The sequence below is a fragment of the Convolutriloba macropyga genome, chromosome 9 (assembly GCF_964194025.1).
Source record: "Convolutriloba macropyga chromosome 9, txConMacr16.3, whole genome shotgun sequence".
Taxonomy (NCBI): domain Eukaryota; kingdom Metazoa; phylum Xenacoelomorpha; order Acoela; family Convolutidae; genus Convolutriloba; species Convolutriloba macropyga.
The window spans coordinates 55,517,257-55,528,098 of record NC_134476.1 but is presented as its reverse complement, the minus strand read 5'-3'; positions in this window follow the sequence as shown (position 1 = coordinate 55,528,098).

Here is a 10,842-nt window from a genome sequence, read left to right as displayed (position 1 = left end):
ATCGCTTTTGAACCTAGTCAAGGACTTATTCAAATGAATTGAGGGTCTAAGGAGGAGTGTCACTGTCCGAGTACAGTCTGAGGGGCAACGAATTTTTGACCTAGGTGGTATACGAAAATAGTACTCTATACGTTGTCAAATTTCGCGCTCAAAAACTAGCTATATGGTGTTTCAACATAAATCGCTTTTGAACCTAGTCAAGGACTTATTCAAATGAATTGAGGGTCTAAGGAGGAGTGTCACTGTCCGAGTACAGTCTGAGGGGCAACGAATTTTCGACCTAGGTGGTATACGAAAATAGTACTCTATACGTTGTCAAATTTCGCGCTCAAAAACTAGCTATATGGTGTTTCAACATAAATCGCTTTTGAACCTAGTCAAGGACTTATTCAAATGAATTGAGGGTCTAAGGAGGAGTGTCACTGTCCGAGTACAGTCTGAGGGGCAACGAATTTTCGACCTAGGTGGTATACGAAAATAGTACTCTATACGTTGTCAAATTTCGCGCTCAAAAACTAGCTATATGGTGTTTCAACATAAATCGCTTTTGAACCTAGTCAAGGACTTATTCAAATGAATTGAGGGTCTAAGGAGGAGTGTCACTGTCCGAGTACAGTCTCAGGGGTAAAGAATTTTCAACCTAGGTGGTATACGAAAAAAGTACTCTATACGTTGTCAAATTTCGCGCTCAAAAACTAGCTATATGGTGTTTCAACATAAATCGCTTTTGAACCTAGTCAAGGACTTAATCAAATGAATTGAGGGTCTAAGGAGGAGTGTCACTGTCCGAGTACAGTCTGAGGGGTAAAGAATTTTCGACCTAGGTGGTATAAGAAAAAAGTACTCTATACGTTGTCAAATTTCGCGCTCAAAAACTAGCTATATGGTGTTTCAACATAAATCGCTTTTGAACCTAGTCAAGGACTTATTCAAATGAATTGAGGGTCTAAGGAGGAGTGTCACTGTCCGAGTACAGTCTGAGGGGCAAAGAATTTTTGACCTAGGTCGTATACGAAAAAAGTACTCTATACGTTGTCAAATTTCGCGCTCAAAAACTAGCTATATGGTGTTTCAACATAAATCGCTTTTGAACCTAGTCAAGGACTTATTCAAATGAATTGAGGGTCTAAGGAGGAGTGTCACTGTCCGAGTACAGTCTGAGGGGCAACGAATTTTTGACCTAGGTGGTATACGAAAATAGTACTCTATACGTTGTCAAATTTCGCGCTCAAAAACTAGCTATATGGTGTTTCAACATAAATCGCTTTTGAACCTAGTCAAGGACTTATTCAAATGAATTGAGGGTCTAAGGAGGAGTGTCACTGTCCGAGTACAGTCTGAGGGGTAAAGAATTTTCGACCTAGGTGGTATAAGAAAAAAGTACTCTATACGTTGTCAAATTTCGCGCTCAAAAACTAGCTATATGGTGTTTCAACATAAATCGCTTTTGAACCTAGTCAAGGACTTATTCAAATGAATTGAGGGTCTAAGGAGGAGTGTCACTGTCCGAGTACAGTCTGAGGGGTAAAGAATTTTCGACCTAGGTGGTATAAGAAAAAAGTACTCTATACGTTGTCAAATTTCGCGCTCAAAAACTAGCTATATGGTGTTTCAACATAAATCGCTTTTGAACCTAGTCAAGGACTTATTCAAATGAATTGAGGGTCTAAGGAGGAGTGTCACTGTCCGAGTGCAGTCTGAGGGGCAAAGAATTTTTGACCTAGGTGGTATACGAAAAAAGTACTCTATACGTTGTCAAATTTCGCGCTCAAAAACTAGCTATATGGTGTTTCAACATAAATCGCTTTTGAACCTAGTCAAGGACTTATTCAAATGAATTGAGGGTCCAAGGAGGAGTGTCACTGTCCGAGTACAGTCTCAGGGGTAAAGAATTTTCAACCTAGGTGGTATACGAAAAAAGTACTCTATACGTTGTCAAATTTCGCGCTCAAAAACTAGCTATATGGTGTTTCAACATAAATCGCTTTTGAACCTAGTCAAGGACTTATTCAAATGAATTGAGGGTCTAAGGAGGAGTGTCACTGTCCGAGTACAGTCTGAGGGGCAACGAATTTTTGACCTAGGTGGTATACGAAAATAGTACTCTATACGTTGTCAAATTTCGCGCTCAAAAACTAGCTATATGGTGTTTCAACATAAATCGCTTTTGAACCTAGTCAAGGAATTATTCAAATGAATTGAGGGTCTAAGGAGGAGTGTCACTGTCCGAGTACAGTCTCAGGGGTAAAGAATTTTCAACCTAGGTGGTATACGAAAAAAGTACTCTATACGTTGTCAAATTTCGCGCTCAAAAACTAGCTATATGGTGTTTCAACATAAATCGCTTTTGAACCTAGTCAAGGACTTAATCAAATGAATTGAGGGTCTAAGGAGGAGTGTCACTGTCCGAGTACAGTCTGAGGGGAAAAGAATTTTCGACCTAGGTGGTATAAGAAAAAAGTACTCTATACGTTGTCAAATTTCGCGCTCAAAAACTAGCTATATGGTGTTTCAACATAAATCGCTTTTGAACCTAGTCAAGGACTTATTCAAATGAATTGAGGGTCCAAGGAGGAGTGTCACTGTCCGAGTACAGTCTGAGGGGCAAAGAATTTTTGACCTAGGTCGTATACGAAAAAAGTACTCTATACGTTGTCAAATTTCGCGCTCAAAAACTAGCTATATGGTGTTTCAACATAAATCGCTTTTGAACCTAGTCAAGGACTGATTCAAATGAATTGAGGGTCTAAGGAGGAGTGTCACTGTCCGAGTACAGTCTGAGGGGCAACGAATTTTCGACCTAGGTGGTATACGAAAATAGTACTCTATACGTTGTCAAATTTCGCGCTCAAAAACTAGCTATATGGTGTTTCAACATAAATCGCTTTTGAACCTAGTCAAGGACTTATTCAAATGAATTGAGGGTCTAAGGAGGAGTGTCACTGTCCGAGTACAGTCTGAGGGGCAACGAATTTTCGACCTAGGTGGTATACGAAAATAGTACTCTATACGTTGTCAAATTTCGCGCTCAAAAACTAGCTATATGGTGTTTCAACATAAATCGCTTTTGAACCTAGTCAAGGACTTATTCAAATGAATTGAGGGTCTAAGGAGGAGTGTCACTGTCCGAGTACAGTCTGAGGGGTAAAGAATTTTCGACCTAGGTGGTATAAGAAAAGAGTACTCTATACGTTGTCAAATTTCGCGCTCAAAAACTAGCTATATGGTGTTTCAACATAAATCGCTTTTGAACCTAGTCAAGGACTTATTCAAATGAATTGAGGGTCTAAGGAGGAGTGTCACTGTCCGAGTACAGTCTGAGGGGCAAAGAATTTTTGACCTAGGTGGTATACGAAAAAAGTACTCTATACGTTGTCAAATTTCGCGCTCAAAAACTAGCTATATGGTGTTTCAACATAAATCGCTTTTGAACCTAGTCAAGGACTTATTCAAATGAATTGAGGGTCTAAGGAGGAGTGTCACTGTCCGAGTACAGTCTGAGGGGTAAAGAATTTTCGACCTAGGTGGTATAAGAAAAAAGTACTCTATACGTTGTCAAATTTCGCGCTCAAAAACTAGCTATATGGTGTTTCTACATAAATCGCTTTTGAACCTAGTCAAGGAATTATTCAAATGAATTGAGGGTCTAAGGAGGAGTGTCACTGTCCGAGTACAGTCTCAGGGGTAAAGAATTTTCAACCTAGGTGGTATACGAAAAAAGTACTCTATACGTTGTCAAATTTCGCGCTCAAAAACTAGCTATATGGTGTTTCAACATAAATCGCTTTTGAACCTAGTCAAGGACTTAATCAAATGAATTGAGGGTCTAAGGAGGAGTGTCACTGTCCGAGTACAGTCTGAGGGGTAAAGAATTTTCGACCTAGGTGGTATAAGAAAAAAGTACTCTATACGTTGTCAAATTTCGCGCTCAAAAACTAGCTATATGGTGTTTCAACATAAATCGCTTTTGAACCTAGTCAAGGACTTATTCAAATGAATTGAGGGTCCAAGGAGGAGTGTCACTGTCCGAGTACAGTCTGAGGGGCAAAGAATTTTTGACCTAGGTCGTATACGAAAAAAGTACTCTATACGTTGTCAAATTTCGCGCTCAAAAACTAGCTATATGGTGTTTCAACATAAATCGCTTTTGAACCTAGTCAAGGACTTATTCAAATGAATTGAGGGTCTAAGGAGGAGTGTCACTGTCCGAGTACAGTCTGAGGGGCAACGAATTTTCGACCTAGGTGGTATACGAAAATAGTACTCTATACGTTGTCAAATTTCGCGCTCAAAAACTAGCTATATGGTGTTTCAACATAAATCGCTTTTGAACCTAGTCAAGGACTTATTCAAATGAATTGAGGGTCTAAGGAGGAGTGTCACTGTCCGAGTACAGTCTGAGGGGCAACGAATTTTCGACCTAGGTGGTATACGAAAATAGTACTCTATACGTTGTCAAATTTCGCGCTCAAAAACTAGCTATATGGTGTTTCAACATAAATCGCTTTTGAACCTAGTCAAGGACTTATTCAAATGAATTGAGGGTCTAAGGAGGAGTGTCACTGTCCGAGTACAGTCTGAGGGGTAAAGAATTTTCGACCTAGGTGGTATAAGAAAAGAGTACTCTATACGTTGTCAAATTTCGCGCTCAAAAACTAGCTATATGGTGTTTCAACATAAATCGCTTTTGAACCTAGTCAAGGACTTATTCAAATGAATTGAGGGTCTAAGGAGGAGTGTCACTGTCCGAGTACAGTCTGAGGGGCAAAGAATTTTTGACCTAGGTGGTATACGAAAAAAGTACTCTATACGTTGTCAAATTTCGCGCTCAAAAACTAGCTATATGGTGTTTCAACATAAATCGCTTTTGAACCTAGTCAAGGACTTATTCAAATGAATTGAGGGTCTAAGGAGGAGTGTCACTGTCCGAGTACAGTCTGAGGGGTAAAGAATTTTCGACCTAGGTGGTATAAGAAAAAAGTACTCTATACGTTGTCAAATTTCGCGCTCAAAAACTAGCTATATGGTGTTTCAACATAAATCGCTTTTGAACCTAGTCAAGGACTTATTCAAATGAATTGAGGGTCTAAGGAGGAGTGTCACTGTCCGAGTACAGTCTGAGGGGCAAAGAATTTTTGACCTAGGTGGTATACGAAAAAAGTACTCTATACGTTGTCAAATTTCGCGCTCAAAAACTAGCTATATGGTGTTTCAACATAAATCGCTTTTGAACCTAGTCAAGGACTTAATCAAATGAATTGAGGGTCTAAGGAGGAGTGTCACTGTCCGAGTACAGTCTGAGGGGTAAAGAATTTTCGACCTAGGTGGTATAAGAAAAAAGTACTCTATACGTTGTCAAATTTCGCGCTCAAAAACTAGCTATATGGTGTTTCAACATAAATCGCTTTTGAACCTAGTCAAGGACTTATTCAAATGAATTGAGGGTCTAAGGAGGAGTGTCACTGTCCGAGTACAGTCTGAGGGGTAAAGAATTTTCGACCTAGGTGGTATAAGAAAAAAGTACTCTATACGTTGTCAAATTTCGCGCTCAAAAACTAGCTATATGGTGTTTCAACATAAATCGCTTTTGAACCTAGTCAAGGACTTATTCAAATGAATTGAGGGTCTAAGGAGGAGTGTCACTGTCCGAGTACAGTCTGAGGGGCAAAGAATTTTTGACCTAGGTGGTATACGAAAAAAGTACTCTATACGTTGTCAAATTTCGCGCTCAAAAACTAGCTATATGGTGTTTCAACATAAATCGCTTTTGAACCTAGTCAAGGACTTAATCAAATGAATTGAGGGTCTAAGGAGGAGTGTCACTGTCCGAGTACAGTCTGAGGGGTAAAGAATTTTCGACCTAGGTGGTATAAGAAAAAAGTACTCTATACGTTGTCAAATTTCGCGCTCAAAAACTAGCTATATGGTGTTTCAACATAAATCGCTTTTGAACCTAGTCAAGGACTTATTCAAATGAATTGAGGGTCTAAGGAGGAGTGTCACTGTCCAAGTACAGTCTGAGGGGTAAAGAATTTTCGACCTAGGTGGTATAAGAAAAGAGTACTCTATACGTTGTCAAATTTCGCGCTCAAAAACTAGCTATATGGTGTTTCAACATAAATCGCTTTTGAACCTAGTCAAGGACTTATTCAAATGAATTGAGGGTCTAAGGAGGAGTGTCACTGTCCGAGTACAGTCTGAGGGGCAAAGAATTTTTGACCTAGGTGGTATACGAAAAAAGTACTCTATACGTTGTCAAATTTCGCGCTCAAAAACTAGCTATATGGTGTTTCAACATAAATCGCTTTTGAACCTAGTCAAGGACTTATTCAAATGAATTGAGGGTCTAAGGAGGAGTGTCACTGTCCGAGTACAGTCTGAGGGGCAAAGAATTTTTGACCTAGGTGGTATACGAAAAAAGTACTCTATACGTTGTCAAATTTCGCGCTCAAAAACTAGCTATATGGTGTTTCAACATAAATCGCTTTTGAACCTAGTCAAGGACTTAATCAAATGAATTGAGGGTCTAAGGAGGAGTGTCACTGTCCGAGTACAGTCTGAGGGGTAAAGAATTTTCGACCTAGGTGGTATAAGAAAAAAGTACTCTATACGTTGTCAAATTTCGCGCTCAAAAACTAGCTATATGGTGTTTCAACATAAATCGCTTTTGAACCTAGTCAAGGACTTATTCAAATGAATTGAGGGTCTAAGGAGGAGTGTCACTGTCCGAGTACAGTCTGAGGGGCAAAGAATTTTTGACCTAGGTGGTATACGAAAAAAGTACTCTATACGTTGTCAAATTTCGCGCTCAAAAACTAGCTATATGGTGTTTCAACATAAATCGCTTTTGAACCTAGTCAAGGACTTATTCAAATGAATTGAGGGTCTAAGGAGGAGTGTCACTGTCCGAGTACAGTCTGAGGGGTAAAAAATTTTCGACCTAGGTGGTCTACGAAAAAAGTACTCTATACGTTGTCAAATTTCGCGCTCAAAAACTAGCTATATGGTGTTTCAACATAAATCGCTTTTGAACCTAGTCAAGGACTTATTCAAATGAATTGAGGGTCTAAGGAGGAGTGTCACTGTCCGAGTACAGTCTGAGGGGTAAAGAATTTTCGACCTGGGTGGTATGCGAAAAAAGTACTCTATACGTTGTCTAATTTCGCGCTCAAAAACTAGCTATATGGTGTTTCAACATAAATCGCTTTTGAACCTAGTCAAGGACTTATTCAAATGAATTGAGGGTCTAAGGAGGAGTGTCACTGTCCGAGTACAGTCTGAGGGGTAAAGAATTTTCGACCTAGGTGGTATACGAAAAAAGTGCTCCATACGTTGTCAAATTTCGCGCTCAAAAACTAGCTATTTGGTGTTTCAACATAAATCGCTTTTGAACCTAGTCAAAGACTTATTCAAATGAATTGAGGGTCTAAGGAGGAGTGTCACTGTCCGAGTACAGTCTGAGGGGTAAAGAATTTTCGATCTAGGTGGTATACGAAAAAAGTACGCTATACGTTGTCAAATTTCGCGTTCAAAAACTTGCTATATGGTGTTTCATCATAAATCGCTTTTGAACCTAGTCAAGGACTTATTCAAATGAATTGAGGGTCTAAGGAGGAGTGTCACTGTCCGATTACAGTCTGAGGGGCAAAGAATTTTCGACCTAGGTGGTATACGAAAAAAGTACTCTATACGTTGTCAAATTTCGCGCTCAAAAACTAGCTATATGGTGTTTCAACATAAATCGCTTTTGAACCTAGTCAAGGACTTATTCAAATGAATTGAGGGTCTAAGGAGGAGTGTCACTGTCCGAGTACAGTCTGAGGGGTAAAGAATTTTCGACCTAGGTGGTATACGAAAAAAGTACTCTATACGTTGTCAAATTTCGCGCTCAAAAACTAGCTATATGGTGTTTCAACATAAATCGCTTTTGAACCTAGTCAAGGACTTATTCAAATGAATTGAGGGTCTAAGGAGGAGTGTCACTGTCCGAGTACAGTCTGAGGGGTAAAGAGTTTTCGACCGAGGTGGTATACGAAAAAAGTACTCTATACGTTGTCAAATTTCGCGCTCAAAAACTAGCTATATCGTGTTTCAACATAAATCGCTTTTGAACCTAGTCAAGGACTTATTCAAATGAATTGAGGGTCTAAGGAGGAGTGTCACTGTCCGAGTACAGTCTGAGGGGCAAAGAATTTTTGACCTAGGTGGTATACGAAAAATGTACTCTATACGTTGTCAAATTTCGCGCTCAAAAACTAGCTATATGGTGTTTCAACATAAATCGCTTTTGAACCTAGTCAAGGACTTATTCAAATGAATTGAGGGTCTAAGAAGGAGTGTCACTGTCCGAGTACAGTCTGAGGGGCAAGGAATTTTTGACCTAGGTGGTATACGAAAAAAGTACTCTATACGTTGTCTAATTTCGCGCTCAAAAACTAGCTATATGGTGTTTCAACATAAATCGCTTTTGAACCTAGTCAAGGACTTATTCAAATGAATTGAGGGTCTAAGGAGGAGTGTCACTGTCCGAGTACAGTCTGAGGGGTAAAGAATTTTCGACCTAGGTGGTATGCGAAAAAAGTACTCTATACGTTGTCTAATTTCGCGCTCAAAAACTAGCTATATGGTGTTTCAACATAAATCGCTTTTGAACCTAGTCAAGGACTTATTCAAATGAATTGAGGGTCTAAGGAGGAGTGTCACTGTCCGAGTACAGTCTGAGGGGTAAAGAATTTTCGACCTAGGTGGTATACGAAAAAAGTGCTCTATACGTTGTCAAATTTCGCGCTCAAAAACTAGCTATTTGGTGTTTCAACATAAATCGCTTTTGAACCTAGTCAAAGACTTATTCAAATGAATTGAGGGTCTAAGGAGGAGTGTCACTGTCCGAGTACAGTCTGAGGGGTAAAGAATTTTCGACCTAGGTGGTATACGAAAAAAGTACGCTATACGTTGTCAAATTTCGCGTTCAAAAACTTGCTATATGGTGTTTCATCATAAATCGCTTTTGAACCTAGTCAAGGACTTATTCAAATGGATTGAGGGTCTAAGGAGGAGTGTCACTGTCCGATTACAGTCTGAGGGGCAAAGAATTTTCGACCTAGGTGGTATACGAAAAAAGTACTCTATACGTTGTCAAATTTCGCGTTCAAAAACTAGCTATATGGTGTTTCAACATAAATCGCTTTTGAACCTAGTCAAGGACTTATTCAAATGAATTGAGGGTCTAAGGAGGAGTGTCACTGTCCGAGTACAGTCTGAGGGGTAAAGAATTTTTGACCTAGGTGGTATACGAAAAAAGTACTCTATACGTTGTCAAATTTCGCGCTCAAAAATTAGCTATATGGTGTTTCAACATAAATCGCTTTTGAACCTAGTCAAGGACTTATTCAAATGAATTGAGGGTCTAAGGAGGAGTGTCACGGTCCGAGTACAGTCTGAGGGGTAAAGAATTTTCAACCTAGGTGGTATACGAAAAAAGTAATCTATACGTTGTCAAATTTCGCGTTCAAAAACTAGCTATATGGTGTTTCAACATAAATCGCTTTTGAACCTAATCAAGGACTTATTCAAATGAATTGAGGGTCTAAGGAGGAGTGTCACTGTCCGAGTACAGTCTGAGGGGCAAAGAAGTTTTGACCTAGGTGGTATACGAAAAAAGTACTCTATACGTTGTCAAATTTCGCGCTCAAAAACTAGCTATATGGTGTTTCAACATAAATCGCTTTTGAACCTAGTCAAGGACTTATTCAAATGAATTGAGGGTCTAAGGAGGAGTGTCACCGTCCGAGTACAGTCTGAGGGGCAAAGAATTTTTGACCTAGGTGGTATACGAAGAAAGTACTCTATACGTTGTCAAATTTCGCGCTCAAAAACTAGCTATATGGTGTTTCAACATAAATCGCTTTTGAACCTAGTCAAAGACTTATTCAAATGAATTGAGGGTCTAAGGAGGAGTGTCACTGTCCGAGTACAGTCTGAGGGGTAAAGAATTTTCGACCTAGGTGGTATACGAAAAAAGTACTCCATACGTTGTCAAATTTCGCACTGAAAAACTAGCTATATGGTGTTTCAACATAAATCGCTCTTGAACCTAGTCAAGGACTTATTCAAATGAATTGAGGGTCTAAGGAGGAGTGTCACTGTCCGAGTAGAGCCTGAGGGGTAAAGAATTTTCGACCTAGGTGGTATACGAAAAAAGTACTCTATACGTTGTCAAATTTCGCGTTCAAAAACTAGCTGTATGGTGTTTCAACATAAATCGCTTTTGAACCTAGTCAAGGACTTATTCAAATGAATTGAGGGTCTAAGGAGGAGTGTCACTGTCCGAGTACAGTCTGAGGGGCAAAGAATTTTTGACCTAGGTGGTATACGAAGAAAGTACTCTATACGTTGTCAAATTTCGCGTTCAAAAACTAGCTGTATGGTGTTTCAACATAAATCGCTCTTGAACCTAGTCAAGGACTTATTCAAATGAATTGAGGGTCTAAGGAGGAGTGTCACTGTCCGAGTACAGTCTGAGGGGCAAAGAATTTTTGACTTAGGTGGTATACGAAGAAAGTACTCTATACGTTGTCAAATTTCGCGCTCAAAAACTAGCTATATGGTGTTTCAACATAAATCGCTTTTGAACCTAGTCAAGGACTTATTCAAATAAATTGAGGGTCTAAGGAGGAGTGTCACTGTCCGAGTACAGTCTGAGGGGTAAAGAATTTTCGACCTAGGTGGTATACGAAAAAAGTACTCTATACGTTGTCAAATTTCGCGCTGAAAAACTAGCTATATGGTGTTTCAACATAAATCGCTTTTGAACCTAGTCAAGGACTTATTCAAATGAATTGA